The sequence below is a fragment of the Penicillium chrysogenum genome, assembly GCF_028827035.1.
Source record: "Penicillium chrysogenum strain IBT 35668 chromosome Unknown utg000005l_segment0_segment0, whole genome shotgun sequence".
NCBI lineage: Eukaryota > Fungi > Ascomycota > Eurotiomycetes > Eurotiales > Aspergillaceae > Penicillium > Penicillium chrysogenum.
The window spans coordinates 3,270,550-3,276,549 of record NW_026622753.1 but is presented as its reverse complement, the minus strand read 5'-3'; positions in this window follow the sequence as shown (position 1 = coordinate 3,276,549).

Here is a 6,000-nt window from a genome sequence, read left to right as displayed (position 1 = left end):
TATGAGAGAGGAGAGGAGAGTGGAGTAGAGAGTAGGTAGAGAATAGGTAGAGAGTAGATAGTAGAGAGGGGAGAGAGAGAGAGTGTGTGTGTGTGTGTGTATGGTTTATAGATGAAGTATAAGAGTATAATGAGAAGTAGAGGAAGAGGTTATTATAGTATCGGACAATGTCAAGACTTAAGTACCAGGGGGACGGGTCCGAAAGAAAAAAAAATACAGGTCCCGCTATGGAAGATCACGATCCAAGATCTGGGAGCTGACAGTTCGGAATAATACAGGCTGAATGGTAATTAAAATAAAATCAAATAAAATAAATAATACCACACTATTGTAATCTATAGATCGTGGGGAGTGGGAAAATGCTCCGTTGGGATCTTCCAGTACCACCCGGGAATTCGGGCTGAGGAAAGACGCGTAAAACAGAAAAAGATCGGAGTGATCGACCCTGAGCCCCGTTGCTGGAATTCCAAATCATCCATGGCGCTAACTGTTTTATTTATTTTTATTTATTTTTTCTCTTAAATTATTTTTCCTATGTTGTACATGCTCTTTGTTTGATTCCCAAGGCTACGGTAGTATAGAAAAAGCAACTTTTCCTTCAGTTCGAGATATAGTACTCCATACATAGGTATACTCCGTTTCAAGCGCCTTTCATAACCTAAAAAGTAATTATAGCTACATACATCAACAATAACAATGTTGAATAATATAAGTAAAACCACTAACAGAAAGGGGTCAAAAATCCCCCAAATAAGCCAGGGGCAGATCTAGCTTCCGAGTGACAAGCGGTTAGACGTCCCAGATTCCACTCAGCCAGCCATGCACAACACTTTTCCTCGATTGTATACCCGATCCATGTTCAATCGGTCAAGTCCGAGATCTCATTGGCTCAACCAGAGTTGCTTCTCAATGATCCACGGTGGAGTGGCCCGGTGGACCGAGTTTGGATTGACAAATTTCTCTTTGGGACTTGTGAAGAGATAAAAAAATATATATATATATATTTTATCCCTTATTTTTTACATTCAATAGTATGGGGAAATCGGTGCCTCCGTGCGATGACAGGGAGCGGAGCTTCAGCCTCCCCGAACAACACCGAGCTATCCCTGAAGACCCAGATCGGAGTTTTCGATTTCATATTTGATATCAAACAATTATATTCTTAGATTCCATATGGTGTTCATACTATTGGTTTGGAAATTTGTATATTCTACCTTGCATGTCTTCCATATGGCTTAGACCCCATCACAAACGTGACAGGTTCTGTTTCCTGGTTTTTCACCAGATCGAGGTTCGCTTAATCGGGTTCAGACAAATGTCACCTAATTTATGTACGTTGTATGTTATAAAATCCATTTCAAGCAAAGAGGAACGATAACTAGAGACGCATGGGCCACCTGCCACCTGTCACTGAGAGTTGACCGTGGATCCTACATGACGCCTAGAGGGGGAAGAAAGTGAAATCAAAGCAAAATTGTCTTTATTAGCACCAAATCCAAGGAGAGAAGTACTATCCAGCTGCAAAGACACGGGATATGACGTTATCCATTCCAATCTGAATATCCTTAATTCATTCCCGCTATACCGTAACGGCACAAGTGTAAGTCTATCTATTTTTCCCGTCCTTTCCACAGTCCACAGACTATTTCCGGTCTAAACACTGGCGTACCAGAAAGAAAGGATGGATGCATCAGAAGCCGAGATCGTGGATCGAAGGAGAGATCGACGAGTGCGAAGTTTCCAGATTACCTGGTTAGGCATGTCGCAGCTGAGAGATCCCCACCGGTGGAAACCGTTGAAACGCAAGCCACACCTTTTTTTTTGCTTTTCCTTACCAGATGCTATACTTGGGAGAGAACAAGCCACTGTGAGGGTAGGTAAAATACGCAGATATCATACAATATGTACCGAATTAGTATGCATACTGTAATTTAAATCCTCCAGGGGAAGACCTTACATGCATCCATATGGAGGGACTAGGAATTTGATTGGTTCCCAGGTATTTGTCATTGTTCGTGGGACTACCTTGTTGGGTTAAGGATAGGCGGGTATGGGCGCCTCCAAAATGTTTAATCTATTTAATCATTTAATTTATTCCACACCAGATTGGAAAAAAAATATGTTATTATTATTATACATCGTATCTATACTCCGTACTGAGTATAGATTAATCATTAATTAAGGCTTGCAATATTTGAACAGGGCTATCTATAGATTTAAAAATAAAAGAGTGCGGAGAAAAGAGATTAATTGACTCCTCTCCTGTTTTCGGGCTTCTACCAAGGTGGTATATTCTGGGGTGTGAAACACACAGTTCTAGAGGGAATAAAAAGGGAAAAATATGGCCTTGTGTAGCCATGTGGACAAGTCCTCGTGTGGACAGCCAGATCGGATTTCCGTACTCCTGGGAAAAACCGTTTCTGAAAGGATGAACCCGTCGTCCTGGAATGCAACATCGACTAGGGTGTACCCGAGATTTGGACCTGTCAGTTTTTGAATTTTTGAATTTTAATTTATTTTGATTTGTTGTTTTACCGTTTACTCAAGGGAGACTGTTGTTCCCCTGTCTGTTCGCCAATCAGAGACACGGCAAGTATTTGAGATAAATCCCTGTCGGCGTGCAGGGATCACCGCTGATCACTGTAGCCCCGTGCACTGGAGCTTAGATCGGGTGTTTGGGTACTGGTATTGAGGGGAGGTAGTGTGTCTGGTGTAAGAGAAGATAGGAAAGTATATACTTGATATGGTGAGAACAAAAGATTACTAGAATATCTCTATATGGATATACTAAAAGACCTTCATGCCAGACACTGAAGCTCAACGGGGTAGCCGTCACTATAAAAGTGGAGCGAACGGTCTCGCAGCTGCTTCCTGACTGTCGGGCCTTCCGCATGGCTTTGTAGCCCAGAGAGGGTCCAAGCACGTCGTTCCTGTGGCCCCCTTTTCGCCGTTTGGGTCACGTGGGTACAATATATCGTATCCCATTTGGGTGTTATTAACGACTTCCTCGCTTATGCTTATGACGTTAACACCTAGGCAGTCATAGGGAAATTATCATACATAGCTATGTTGTATACGGAGTACTCCGTCCTCCGGACAAGTACATAATTTATCGTTCTAGATTCTCACTATTGTAGCTATTGGCAGTGTCCACAGATTTACACCCTAGTCGTCTCCATTTCCGTTTTGGGTAATAGGTTGGACTTTTGTGATATGTTCATCGATACAACACGAGGTGGATCATTCAATGCCATCCACGCGTTCTGGAAATTGGAGGTGTAAGGAATCCTCGTACGTCCCAAGTAACTATGTACTCCGTACTTGCACGGAAATATGTATAGAAAATAATTTGAATTTAGGTTGTGAAATTGAAATTGAAATTAAATTTGACTTTGAGTTAAATTTGCATCCGAATTTGGATAATTTGAATTTGAATTTGCTCCAAGGCCATGACACCGCGGCCTAGACCGTGATTGGTGGCCCACCCTCTCGGGCTTTAGATATCGGGGACCACTCGCATGGTGCCCGATCTGTGGGAAACCGTTTGGGCCTACTCCACCTCGTACTCTGTGCTCCCTACTCCGTACTCCGTACAATCATCTGCTAAGCAAATTTTGAGAACGGAGCCACTTTGTATACTGTAGTAACACAGATGGATTTGAATGTATTATTTACCTTGTACAACATATATACGAGTCAGAGGTCTGTAGATATTCACCATTAGGCGTAGGCCTACGACTTACGTTGTAAAACGATATACAAAACGAGTACTCCATACATATACTAAATAAAGTCTGAGGTTGACCATTTCGGAAAAGCTTGCGATTATGTCGGATGGAGAACGGACGGGAATGGAGAACGGGCCATATGAAGGCCCACGCAGAACCAAATTGGGAGATCCAGTTCCTGACCTAGTTCCTGATCCGGTTCCCAAGTTTGAAGCTCATGTGCAAATATTAAATAACATGCTATAATGAGAAAAACTACTACTCCGTAGATGTATAATGTATAATATAGTAACGTACAACATACAAAGCCCGACACCTGCAAAATCCAACCCTATCTATCCGGACCAAACTTAATCGTTCCCGCAAAAGGTACAAAGGTCCAACGACAAAGAACCCAGTAATTCGGGATTGTATAATATTGTTAATATCTTGGGTAAATAAATGAATCCCCAGAAACCTGTAAATCCTCCGTTACAAGCATCAAACAACAAAACTTGGGGGCCAAATCACCATCCTGGTCAAAGCACTTGGTCCAGTCAATAAATAAACCAAGAAGAGGGACGTGAGTGTCAGAGTGGAACATGAACGGAGCAGTTCCTGCCCCCCCACGGCAAATACCATAGCAGAAATTTCCCACCTCTCCACCAGACCCTCCGCACCCCGAGGATCTCCGCAGGCCGAGGATTTCCCGATGCGTATCGAGACAGGCCAAATGGGGCGCAATCTATATAGACCCTAGAGCTAATGGTTCTGGCCACCCCTTTTCTTCTTTGAGCCTCGTTTCAGGGGAAAGGCGAGTCTAGGACTTGTGGGCTTGCAGAGGGCTGTGAAGGGCAGGGGTTGGTGGGCGCGTGACGCAACGGCCATCCCGTTGTTTGGGGCTTGGCTTGGATTATTGTTAGTCTTAGGATGAGAGACGGAATAGAGTGTCTCGGTGTAGTCCGTAGTTCTTTCGCTGATCGTCATTGCCAATGATGTAACCTTGTCTACTCCATACGAGTAGCGGAATTGGATGAGATTTTTTGTTTGGGTGTGTGATCGGCTTAATATGGCTATGTGTACTCCGTATATCCGTAGCGCTGATATATTCAGGGAACTATAGGGTATGAGCATCAAATGCTCAACATTCTAGTAATTGTAAATCCATGGCATTCATCACAATCCATTTTCATTTTAACCAGTACCTACCGACGAATCCCATACCTAATTAGGCCCAATCGTAAATGTCCGTACTATAACTTCGTGATTTATTTCAACACCGTACATTCTCGATATATCACCCGTACCGTAGTCCAACAGTAACATATTAGCATTCTAACATCCTAATATATTACGAATCCAAAAACCAAACCTTCCCCAAACCAAAAACAAGCCACAATCCATCATCGGTTCAAAGTGCCCTCTGAGCGGCTAATCGACCGATCCAACGCCCCAAATCTCTGTGGCGTACTTCCCCACCCGCGCCACACCACTCACAAAGCACCATAACCGACTCAGCGATGCCGCTACCCTCCATACCGACCCGAGCAAGATGGGAGCGTGATCCACGGTGGATATGATACCACACATGGGGTGGATTCCCGATTTGTCTCTGTCACTCGTGGGAGTTGTGAAGCGAACGGGCTTACTTGGCTGAGACGGGAATTGGCAATTGACTAGAATTAACAGTCGATAACGAGAGGCGGTGATGTAAGGGATGTGAACTCGGGTTGTTTGGATTATGATGTAGGGATACCAGGGTGAGGGATCCTTGGGATGTTGGTGGGATTTTTTGGTTTCTTTTTCAAAAACTCAATGTGGCTATTTCGTCACTGGCAGTTGTATGTATCAAACGGGCGGATTTAGGTTCGTTGATCATCATGAAGATTCTTGATATGCATATGGAATGAATCGTACTTTGTACATGTTCACTTACATCGTCGCTTACTCTGTAGGACCTGTCAAGTGTTATTCCTTTATCTCTGTACGGAGTATAACTCCCGGGATATGGGATATACAAGCACATTCTACGGAGTACGTGCATACACACCAATACAGTCCCCACCCATCAATCCCAATACGGATTCCATCCTCGACACGCGTGGAGCCATGTGGGAATCAAACAGGCAACCTGCAGACAAAAGACGGATAAGCGCATGTCTTACCCGTGGACTTGACTCCCTAGTCTGAGGAACATGTGATGAAAACCAGAATGCCATGCCGCATCTACCGGGGTACGTACATGACATGTACGGAGTAGGGATAGGCGGATATCAATATGGACCGGGCTTAA